The sequence below is a fragment of the Pristis pectinata genome, chromosome 7 (genome assembly GCF_009764475.1).
Source record: "Pristis pectinata isolate sPriPec2 chromosome 7, sPriPec2.1.pri, whole genome shotgun sequence".
Lineage (NCBI taxonomy): Eukaryota > Metazoa > Chordata > Chondrichthyes > Rhinopristiformes > Pristidae > Pristis > Pristis pectinata.
In genome coordinates this window covers 40919153-40931479 of record NC_067411.1, presented here as the reverse complement: position 1 = coordinate 40931479, position 12327 = coordinate 40919153, and the positions used below count along the sequence as shown (strand labels likewise).

The following is a 12327-nucleotide window of genomic DNA, read 5'->3' as shown; positions in this document are numbered from 1 at the left end:
CCAGATGTTGATGGTGGGGTCTTGGCAACAGTACTGCCATTGATCGTCAAGGCTGAGTGGTTATATTTCCTCTTGTTAGAGTTGTTGTTGCCTAGCACTTGTGTTACTTATTGGTCCATGCCTTAACGCTGTTGAAATCTTACTGCATGCTGGTATGAACTTTCATTTGCTGAGAGGTTGCAAGAGGAATTGAACATTGTGCAATCATGAGTGAACATTCCCGCCTTTGACCCTATGAAGGTCATTGACATGACAGCTGAAGAGCTGGAACTTTGCCTGAGTAACTCCTGCAATGATGTCTTGGGGCTGGCATAATTGACCTTCAACAACCACAACCATCTTCCTTCATGAGATGTCTGACTCCAGCCTTTGGAGTGTTATCCCCTTGATGCCCATTGACATATTTTGTTAGGACTCCTTGATGCCATATACACTAAAATCTGCAAAGTGATGGAAAGGTTATATTGACAGTGCTATCAAGTGGCACTTACTGATGCTCAGTTTGGGTTTTGAAACAAGAGCAGTCACTCTCACCTCACATAAGGACCAAGCCTACAATGAGGCCTGGAATCAAGTGATCCTGGAGTTCTGCTGAAGGGTCACAGACCCAAAATGTTGACTATATCACATTCCACAGATGCTGCCTGACCCGCTGAGCATTTTCTGTTTGTGTTTCAAAATCCAAACTGAGCATCGGTAGGTGCTGCTTAATAGCACCGTCGATCACACCGTCCGTCACATTGTCGATGTCAAGAGTAATTATTTGATTTCTCCTACTTTTTATACACCGGACATATCTGGCAATTTTCCACATCGCTGGGCAGATACCATAATTGTCGCAGTACTGGAACGGATTGGCTAGAGGTACAGCTAGTTCTGGAGTTCTTAGTACTACAGCTGGGATGTTGCCTGGTCCTGTAGTCTTTGCTGTATCCGGCTATTCCTTGTTATCACGTGGAGTGAATCAAATTGGCTGAAGTCTTGAGGGAGGGATAGGTAGTCTAGAGTGAAAGGAAGCTGGTCAGGAGGGAGAGGCACTCTTTGCTGAGACTCTGGGAGCAGAGGGAGAGACGGTCTGGAGAGAGGGAGAGATGGTCTGGAGAGAGGAAGGGAAGTCTGGAGAGAGGGATCACTAACTAGTGAAGCAGACGCAAGACATGACCCTCTATCTCTTACAGTTAAATCTCCAGCTTTCAGTCTTCAGGCTCATTTATATTTTGTCATCATTTGTTGTCAGCCTTTCTCGAAATCACTGGTCAGCTCTTTCCAGTCCCCTGAGTCACCGCTTCTGCAGAACATAAAGGATGCGCGGAGAGACTCCGGATCAGCCAATGCCGAGCGAGGTTTAACTCATGGGGTGAGATGAAGAGGGGCGAGAGAAGGGTGGCGCAGCAGGTAAACACCATCATGGACCAGACGGGCCGAACGGTCGGTTTGTCTGCTCTAAAATCCCCCCACAGTGGCAAAAGACGAACAGCTCTTAGGCTGCAGCAGGATTATTTAAAGGGAGGGGGCTGGGAGGAGGGAGGTTTGTGAAAGACTTGTGGGCAGAAGTGATTAAATGACAAAAAGCGAGGGTGGTGGGGAAAAAAAACCTTCGGGCTTATTTCTTCGGAAGCCTCTGGCGTTCTGTTAAACGCGGAGACTGACACGGGGGGGGGGGGGGGGGGAAGCTTCCCAATAAAATCAGCCTGAATTTGGTGTGAATTTGCCGCACCCTGCGTTACATGATCATAGCACGGCCAGTGAATGGTGCAGCTGGCTCCCGCTATGTGTGAGCGGAGACTCCGCCCTGCTGTAAGTAGGTTGGCTCGCTTCCAACTCACTAGAATCTTGCACAAAGGGGAATCTACTGCCATCTCGCCCTGTCCGCAGTTTCGCCTCGGCGTGTGAGTGTCTCTCCCCTTGTCTGTCTCCTTCCTCCCCCTTGTTTATCTCCCCCCACCTCACACACCCCTTCTCGCCATCCTGAAAGATGTCGGCATGTTTTGTGAATGAATACTGGACTTGCTGCCACTGCCTTTAAGTCACCGCAGGAAGATCGAAGGAACCGGGGCAAGGAGAGCGAGAGAAGAATGCGAAGGAGCCCCAGCCGGTGACCACCTGCCTGCATCCAACCTGAGGATCTGCCTGCAGGTAAGCAAAGGGAAAGGGAACGTGGCCTTCTGACTGAATCCAGAGGCTGAAACTGCTCACCTGTTCTCTGCACCTTGCACTTTAGGTGTTTGTATGAAAAGATAAAATGAATCGCTGCTTGTAAAATAAAATTTGTCTAACGTAGGTGCATTTATGTTTCTTCAGTGCATTTTGCAAACAACAGTCTTAAGGGTTTTCCAAAAGAAACACTCAATTCAACCTCTGAAGAATAAGGGAATGTGTCTAAAATGCATGCTGAATTCAAAAGGTTGAGTTGAAGACCAGCTCTATTTAAAAAATAACTCACCCTGTTATGAAATGGGCAAATCCTTTCCATTTGATTTCCATGGTAAGATAGTTGTGGGTTTTCTGCGTGTAGTAATACTCTGCATCAGTCCTTTCTCTGGAAAGTGAGTATTTTTATTTTGAAACGCCCGAATCGTAATATTTAGGGTCGTTCCCTAACCTCAGCGTCCCAACTTTTTCCACCATCTGGCAAAGTGTGGCACCTGTGTTTGTTTGGGATGCTTGGGGTCATGATTCAACAAGTAGGAGTGGATGAAAGCCCTGGCTCCCGTCAATTTCTCTGAGAGCCAAGAATATCCTTTCATCGGCCTCGCCCTTCCCTATTTCAGTCATGAGACGTGGTAGGACTGTAGACTAGCAATGCATTGATCCAGACTAATGATAGAAGCGTGAGCTCCAATCGCAACACAGCCGCTGGTGAATTTAAATTCAGCTAACTAAATTTGTAAAATATTTGGAAAACGAAGGCTGGTATCAGTATAGGTGACCTTGATTGTGGTGCAAATCCCCCACCCCCTTCCTCCTCACTAAGCTTTGGAGAAGGAGACCTAGAATGCTTACTCATGCTGGAACTGTATGTGAGCCTAGAGCTACAATAATGTGGTTGATTCTTAAAAGACCCTTGAAATGGCCTAAAGAAACTCGCTCGAGTCGAGGGCAGTTGTAGGTGGAGGGCAAACACCACACAAAAAACATAACTGTGTTACTGCACACACACAAGATCAAATCTAAAGGATCTACCGATTTTCATAACAAGGTGAGTTCTGTTTTCAGGGTCGTTTGACTTTCTACATTTATTTAAGCTCTGCAATCTCTGGGTTTCCCCCAATTCTGGACTCTTGTGCATCCCCATTTCCTTTGCTCAGCTGCTGTGTCTGGGCTCTAACCTCTGGAATTCCCTCCTTAAACCTCTCTGCCTCTCTTTCCTTTTAAAAATGCACCTTAAAATCCACCCCTTAAACCAAGCTGTTTGTTATTGGTCCTAGTTTTTCCTCACGTATGCCGTTGTCAAATACTGTCTGTGAGGTCCTTGTCTTACCACGTTAGATATTGTTATATAAATGGTAGATGCTGTGTAACACTAGATTATGTTGCTAATAGGCATATCTCATCACTGTCGGAATCCTGGGGTTGGAGAGATCAAACATCACACTGGTGCCTATCCTAATTGCCTTGGGTCTCCCTGTAGGATGTGCTTTAAATGTATTTAAGATGGATAGATAAATATTTGAAATATTGAGGAATTGAGAGTCACAGGGAACTAGCACAGAAGAGGAGTTGAGGCCAGTGTAGATCAGCCATGATCATGTTGAATGGTGGGGCAGATTTGAGAGGCTGAGTGGCCTACCCCCGCTCCTTGTTTTCTTGTGTGCTTATATATGGTTGTTCTGCAAGGACAGATTGTGATGCTGCTGCAGTTGCATAGCTGACGGACAAACACTGAGAATTATTGAATGTGAGGTTTGCTAGCCCCTGTTTCCCTTGAAGTGGATGGTTTGCTAGGACTTTTTGGAGTGAACTTAACCACATTGATAAGTCTGGATGTCGGCAGTAATTTCATGATCACAATAACTATTGATGTGACTTTAGTCTCCTTTTCATATATAGACTGCACTTAAATTACCCAGCTGTTATGGTCGGATTTTATGAGATTAGTTCTCTGATTACTAGTCCTGTAACGTAAGCACTGTTACGGTTTCAATGCGACTTGAGGAAGATTGTTCTCTGTGAAGCACCAAGTCTGTTAATTGAAAGTCAGGGAGCATTGCCCAGGAAACATTGATAGAAGTGCATGGGTGGAGCCAACTTAACTGTAAATTTAATTGGCTTAATAGAAAAACAAAATACTACTGATAGTGGAAGTATGAAATAAACAGAAAATGCTGGAAGTACTTTGCAAATCAGGCAGCGTCTGTGGAGGAAAACAGATTTAGCGCATCATTGACCTGAAACAGTAGCTCTTTCTCTCACTGTAGATCCCAGGACTAAGGGCATCTTCCCCTCTTTATTCTTGTAGGAGGTTTCTCCACAATGTTCACTGCAATAAGTCAGTACATTTTCTCACTTGTAGCTCTCCACCTACATTCTGAAATATAGCCTCAGAGAAATGTTAGCCCTTGAATAGCTGTAGCTTAATGGGAAAAGCCCTTGTCTTGGGTCAGAAGAATGTGTGTTCAAATCTCCAGTCCTGAAATTCGAAGACACAACAAAACAAAATCAAGGCTGACGCAGCAGTGCTGCACAATCAGAGCTGCTGGATTTTAGCTATCTCTGTCTTAGGATGTAAAAGATGTCATGGTCCAATCTCAACCATGCAGAAGAGTTATTCCTAATAATCCTCACCAATATTTACCCCTCTGTCACTGTCATTAATGCAGATGATTAAATTGCTGCTTGTGGCACCTTTCTGTGTTCATGTAGGCTGTTAGGTTTCCAACATTACTATGATGAATAAACTTCACTGGCTGCAAAACCTCTCTGGGATATCCTGAGATTGGGGAAAAGTGTTGCCTACAAGCAAGTCTTGTTTTTGCCCTTCTATTTTCACCTGGTAAAGTGGAGTCACGCTCCATGTAGACCAGGCTGTGAACGAGAACACTGTTCTGTAGGTGAATGGTGATTTTAGCCATGGTTTGGTTCGTGGGCTCCACACGCATGCAACCGGCTGAGCTTTCTGACAGCTAAGATCCCCTGTGAAGCAGTGGAAGACTTGGATCACTTTCCACATTTTGGGACAGGCGAAGATGTCAATGACAAAATCCACCATAGGTGACTGTACAACCCCAGGCCGACTGAGGAAAAGAGCATTTGAAGACCAAAACCTCGTGCCCGTGGTCGAACAGGTGGTGGTAATCCCCGTTGTTCTGTATGTTTCAGAGACATGGACAACCTGCAACAGATCACCTCAGAGCACCGGAGTGATGTCACCAACACCATCTGCCTAAAACTCTCCAAATCCATTGACGGCCTAAGTGAACCAACATCAGGCCCTCTCCCAGTCCAACGTCCCCAACAATGAGGCTCTGAGCATGCTCAGCGAGCTGCAGCGGATAGGCTGCATTACCTGCAGGCCTGGCCACAGACTCCAGTAGTGAGCACTTGGAGTCCGAGCTCTGTCACAGAAGGAGATCTCTGAGGTGGCGGAGAAAATACTTTGCGAGCATTCTCAGTCTTCATGAGAAAAATGCAGCGTTCTTCCTCACTCATTGGAATCTCTAAATTGTGAGGGATCCAACTATAGGAATACCTGCGATGTAGCACCTTGAGTCTCCATGGAAGCCAAGTGTGGACAGTAGGAGTGCACAACATCCAAATACCCATCCCGTCGAGCACCACTTGCCCGGCTGAAGGCAGAGCCTGTGGATCCCACATAGTAGTCCTCAGCAGTCCAGAGCCTGAGGAACTGGAGCAGAACCAAGTCACTTGCAAACCTTGGGAGACTGAAGAGGAAGAAAGTGCTGTAGATATCTGGTGCCAATTTGCACAGAGTAAGATCCCACAGACAACAATGAGGTGATTGACCGGTACAGTGTTTGAGGGATGGATGTTCACTGGGAAGAACTCCCCTTTGGCATCCACCTGGGAGAGCCTTGATTTTAAAGTCTCCTCTGAAAGATGGATCTTCCGATGCCGTCCTTCCATAGCTGAGCATGACTTGAGGGAGGGGTGGTGGTTGATGTTGTCACTTTAGTTCATTTAGACTTGGCATCATTTAAGCATTGGTTCCAGCATGAACCCACAGCATGCTGTTCCTTCTTTTAAAGTGGAATAATTAAAAACTTTATTCCACTTTAAGAATATAACCTACATATAAAACAGAACACCAATTTTAACCAATATTTCAGGAGCTCTATCAGTTAAACATTGATATATTAAGAGCTGGGCTTCAAAAGGGAGACATTTTGGCTTTCACGCTGAAGGATTTACCGCAATGTTTAAACTTTTCTTTCTGTTCGTTGTATAATTTGTAAAAATAACTTCCCTAATTTACAAGGCACTCCTTAACAAAAATTTACACTGTGCAGATATAACCTTGATTGCTGGCCAGCTTCCCAAAGCTAGATTTGCAGAGTAAATTGCTCATGGCTAGTTCAGGAACTGAGTTTGTCCTGGAGAATCAGTGATGGCTTAAATTAGTTTTCTGTCCATTGCTAAGGGATAATTATTATATAATTATTTAAAGCACAATAATAAAGCTATTATACAAAAGGCCACTTGGATCTTTTTAAACTCCTAATGCATGTAATGGACACGGAACAAAATATGCACAGTTCACCATCTGACTGCTGTGATTAGTTGACAACTTCATTATTGTTCCATCATTATGTTCCAGTTTTCAGAAGCAGTCAAATCTGACTTTTTACATCACAAGCTGAAATGTGATCATAACCAGAAAATCGGTGTTAGTGAGGGATAAATGTTGGTCAGGTGATGGAAGAACAGTCCTGCTCCTTCAAAATAGAAGGAAGGAAAATCTCCTCAGACATGCAATCATGTGTTCTACCTCACACGTGTGTGTGTGTGTGTGTGTGTGTGTGTGCGCACATACACACAGCCATGCTCCCTGTACCATAACTCCCACACCCTGCCTGCCATCTTGGTTCTTGCACTGTTGTTCTCCATCTGTCTTGAATGGGAGTGTAGGAACTGGTGTAAGTCCATTTGTCCCTTTAGCCTCGTCTCTACATTCAGTTAGTTAATTCCTTGTTTGATGATCACCTTGCCTCCGTCTTCCTCAATATTTTAGCAGGTCCAATCTGACTGTCACCTGGCTCCCAGTGAGTGTCCTTGATCTCGGTGGAGTGAGAGGGTTGGGGGTGTGGGGAATGCCCTGAATTTCTGCAATCCTCTGTGAGGAAACAGTGCTTCCGGATTTCACTTTTACGCAACATTGCAATAGTTTTATAATCGTGCTGTTTTGTTTCAGTTTGCAAAACAAAGGCAATGTAATAATATTGCTTGGAGATAATTGTTGGCAATGACATATCAGTGTTGACTGCAGCATATGGCATTTCCTAGCCTGCTGTTTTAATAGATATTAACCTGTTGATTTAACTGTGTTAATGCCATTCAAATGTGTTAATTGATCATCCATTACCAACAAAGTTATCCAAAAGGTACAAAAAAAACTTGTTATGAAAGCAAAATGTGGCAGGTGATGGAAATTCTGAATGAAAGAAGGAAGTGCTGAAATTATCTGTTGAGCCATTGTGAGGGAGAGAGATGCTGCTGTTCTGTCTGCAGGCGTGATACTGAGCTTCTGTCACCTGTCACTTTAATTCTCCACTCTAATTCTGCTCTCTGTCTCGTGCACTGTTCCAAAGAAACTGAATGTAAGCTGTAAGAACAACTTACAAAACTAGGCATAGTGCAGACCGGGCGATTTCAGATTATTCTAATTCTATTTCTTCCATCTTCATCTTTTCTAGATCTTTTTGGGTTATTAATTGTCCCAGTACCATCCTATTTCACCTGCTCTACCATCCCTTTTATCATTTAATCTTTCCTGCTCTCCACCTGATGACAGACAAATTAGGCCACTCATCCCCTTGAGCTTACTGCACCATTTTGTAAAGTTATGGCCAATCTAACTAACCTCAATTGTGCATTCCTGTCTACCTGTGGTAACCTTTCACTTTCACTTTCTTGCTTATCAGAATCAAATTCAGAATTACTATCGCTGACCTGTATGAAATGAAATTTGTTGTTTTGCAGGAGCAATACAGTGCAAAGATGTAAAAATTACTATAAATTACAAAAATAGTGCAAAAATAAGGAATAATGAGGTAGTGTTCGTGGACTGTTCAGAGATCTGATGGCGGTGGGGAAGAAGCTGTTGAACTGAGTGTCTGAATCATTGAGTGTGTGTCCTCAGGCTCCTGTACGTTCTCCCCGATGGTGATAATGAGAAGAGGGCATGTCCCGGAAAGTGAGGGTCCTTAGTGATAGATGCTGCCTTCTTGAGGCACCGCCTCTTGAAGATGTCCTTGATGGTGGAGAGGGTTGTGCCCATGATGGAGCTGAGTGAGTCGGCAACCCTTTGCAGCCTCTTGCAATCCTGTGGATTGGAGCCTCTGTAGCAGGCTGTGATGTAACCAGTCAGAATACCCTCCACCGTTATTCTATAGAAACTTGTAAGAGTATTATCAAGAACTATCTACCCCTGACTTAAAAATATTGAAAGAATCTGCTTCCATTGCTATCTGAGAATGAGTTCCAAAGCCTCAAGACTCTCTGGGAGAAAAATATTATCCTCATCTCTTTGAAGTTTGCTGCCCTTTCTTTTTAAACTGTTCTTCCAGATGAGGAAATATCGTCCCTACATCCACCCTGTCAATGTTCCTGGGGACCTTGTAGACTTCAGTTAAGTCTGCTCTCGCTCTTCTAAAGCTTGGCCAACCTTTTTCTCACAGGACAACCCATCCGTTTCAAGTAACAGACTAGTGAAGCCTCTGAACTCCTTCCAATGCATTAAAATCATTCATTAAATAAAGAAGGAATATTGTAAGTGGTATTCCAGATGTGGTCTTGCCAATGTCTTTTATAACTTGAAGTATAACCTTCCTACTTTTGTACTCAGTTGCCTGAGCAGGTCTTCCCTTGTGTTCTCTTCTTCACTGTCCACTTTCTCTGCATCTTAAAATCTGCTGACACGTCATCAGCCTAATAACTCCGTTTCTCTCTGCACGGATGCTGCCAGACCAGCTGAGTATTTCCTATATTTTCTGTTTCTGATTTAGTCTCCCACTTTCTCTGAGATGCTAAGGCAATGCGCATGTGGATAAACGCAGTTCTGAGGGAATGGTGCACTATGGAGTGGTGTTTTTTCCTTAATTATTACAACGTGGAAGGAGGCCATTCAGCATTCAGGTTCATGCTGGTTCCGCACACTGCAATCCCAATAGTCCTATTCACCCTCCTTATTTCTTTGTAGACCTGCAACTTATTCTCTCTCATGTGCCTGTCAATTCTCCTCTGATTCTTTTGCCACTTACTTATATTAAGAATTAATAGATAATTAACCTGGCAACTAGTGTTTGAGATGTGGGGAGGAAACCCCCATGGTCACTGAGAGAACATGCAAACTCTGCACAAAGAGGTCAGGATCGAACCCATGTCCTGGAGCTGTGAGGCAGCAGCTCTACTGGCGGTTCCACTGTAAAAGATAGAATGGAGGAATTCTTATTTATCACTCAATGGGTATCACGGAAAGCAGTCAATCTGGTCACTAATACATTGCTGTTTTTGGGTGCTTGCTGTGCACACATTGCCTGCTACACTTCCTGTGTTGCCATGGTAAAAAAACTTAACTGGGATGCCCTGAGGTTGTGAAGCACAGATATAAATGTGTGCCTTTTGATCCTTTGGGAATCTAGCACATGCTTTTGTTTGTGATCGTTTCAGGTGTGAGTTATACTAGGTGTCAGTTCAGAACTTAAGATAGTGTTGGGTTCCTAATGAAAACAACCAGGCCTTGTAAATCAGAAATTCAAGGGTGGCAGCCAAGCAGGAGGAACTCGATAATTCCAGTTCCGCTTTCAGCCTGGTTTAAGTTACTTGGCCGAAAATAAACTGAAATACTTCTCAGCTGAAACACTGCTTTGACGTTAAGTCCATTTTCTGGAAGACACTCATGGCAACATTGTTCCTACAAAAATGCAATCACAAATGCTCAACTGTTTTGTGGGGTGCTGGTAATGGAAGGGTGATAGTTATCTATTTTAAAGAGAATCTAGATGTTTGCTAGATCACTTTGCTGTGGGTGTAATTAATTAAAGGTTTAGTCCAGTAAGGATGGCAGATTTCCTTCCTTGAGAGACATTAGAGATTTGGGGATGAGGTTATGACAATGCAGTAGTTCGATTCCTAGTGGGATTTGAATTTATGACCCTGTAAGAGTAGTTCAGGTCTCTGAATTGCTAGTCAAGTGAAGAACTGCTATCAGAATCCATGGATAGGTCTATAGCAAGGAAAATGACACTGACCATTTGATGCCACCACTGGAGCCAGTAACTGGCTCCAGTGCTTGAACCTTGTAGAGTGGACTGACTGTTTTGGGCAATGAGGTATGCTGCTTGATCACCATTAATAACACTAGAATTTTAGCTCCAGATTATATAACTAACTGAATTTAAATTCCCCAGCTGCAGTGGTGAAATTTGAACTCCTATTTCCAGATCATTTGTCCTAAGCCTCTGAATTATTAGTCCAGCTGTTACAACTCTCCTCCCCATTCCCACACCAACCTATCTGTCCCAGGCCTTCTCCACAGCCAGGGTGAGACTAAATGCAAACTAGGGGAACATGTTCAGGTGGCATGTTCCGCCTGGGCAGTCTACAACCTGATGGCATGAACACCACCTTCCTTTCTTATCAGATTCCACAACCCGCAGCCCTTGTTGTCTCTGCTAATCACCTCCCAGCCTCTGTCGCTATCTCCACCCTCCCCTCCCCTCCCCACCGGGCTTCATCTGTCCATCAACCCGACCCAGCAAGGTCTCATTTGTAAAATTAAATTCATGTGTGGCCAAGGTTAATTGTGAGCGTTATAAATTATTTTGATTGTATAGGGAGTGTATGCTTGTGAATTTTTTATTTAATAACTTGTGTAAATATAGCTAAGTAAATAGGCGTGACTTAAAATTAAGCAAATAGAGGTTGAATTACAAAGTTTTAAAAAAAAATAGTTGTTATATAATTATTTGTCTGGACTACCTATTGATATGCCAATAATTTTGAACAGCTGGATGAGCAATAGGGCGACGCTGGATGAGGCCAGCTGAGGTGAGTATATTGACTGCATGGCACTCCCTGTGGGCACAGTAAACAGGATCTCAGGTACTGAAGTAAGGCCGAGGCTCGTGTTGCAAGATAATTGTGCTTTTTCTACAAGTAACCAGGTTGCCAATCTGCTGTTAGATATCCAAGAATCACTTCTGCTCTCGCCCTTGGATAATATGGGCTAAATATTATACCATTCAGCACTTGCCCTGCTGCTTTCATCCTCAACAACTTCACTCAGTTCTGCCCCTGCCCACCTCATCTGCTGCTGAAACCCTTAACCAGGCCTTTGTTATCTCCTAGACTGTAGCAGCCTCCCATGTTTGATCCTCTGTATACAGGAGGTTATTCCAAAACTCTGCTGCCCATTCCCTTCCTCACACCAAGTCCTGTCACTCACCACACTTGTTCAAGAAGAGACACAGCACAGAAATGGGCCCTTCAGCCCACCAAGTCTGCACTGACGATCAAGCACCCATTTCTACTCTACTCCTACCCTACCCTACCCTACCCTACCCTAACTCATTTATTCTCCCCACATACCCAATAGCTCTTGGATTCTACCACTCGCCTATACACGAAGCAATTTACAGTGGTCAATTAACCTGTCAACTGCCATGTTTGGGATGTGGGAGGAAACTGGAGTACCTGGGGGAAATCCACATGGTTGCAGGGGGAACTTGCAAACTCCACACAAACAGCAAGGGAGGTCAGGATTGAACCTGGGTAACTAGAGCTGTGAGGTCTACTAGCTGTGCCACCATGCTGCCTATTGTTGTTGCTGCCTCTGACTCCCGGTTAAACCACCCCTCTTTGTTTTAAATTTGAAGCCTTGTTTTCAAATCCCTCTAAGGCGTTATCACCTCTCTTGTTCTCTAATCTTCTCCAGCCCCACATTACTCAAGAGATACATGGGCTTCTTTAACTTTGGGGTCTTGATTATCTGTAAACTTACTTGCTGTACCATTGGCAAATGTAGAGCTACCAAGACCCCAACTTCTGGAATTCTCTCCTTTAAGCTCTTCCTTAAACCTAACCTCAATGACCAAGCTTTTACCCTAATGTGATTTTTTTGTGACCAATTTACTTTCATGTGAAGGCTTT

General features: G+C 44.0%; 1 protein-coding gene across 3 annotated transcripts in view; it reads left to right on the top strand.

Annotated features, from left to right (window-relative positions):
- The first annotated feature begins 1716 nt into the window (after positions 1 to 1716).
- The window catches only part of LOC127572465 (coronin-2A-like), a 136438-nt gene continuing 125827 nt past the window's right edge, over positions 1717 to 12327 (top strand). For all 3 annotated transcript variants that reach the window (XM_052019769.1, XM_052019773.1, XM_052019770.1), the window contains exon 1: positions 1717 to 2136. The gene's annotated coding sequence lies outside the window, so the exon portion shown is untranslated. The remainder of the gene's footprint in view (positions 2137 to 12327) is intronic.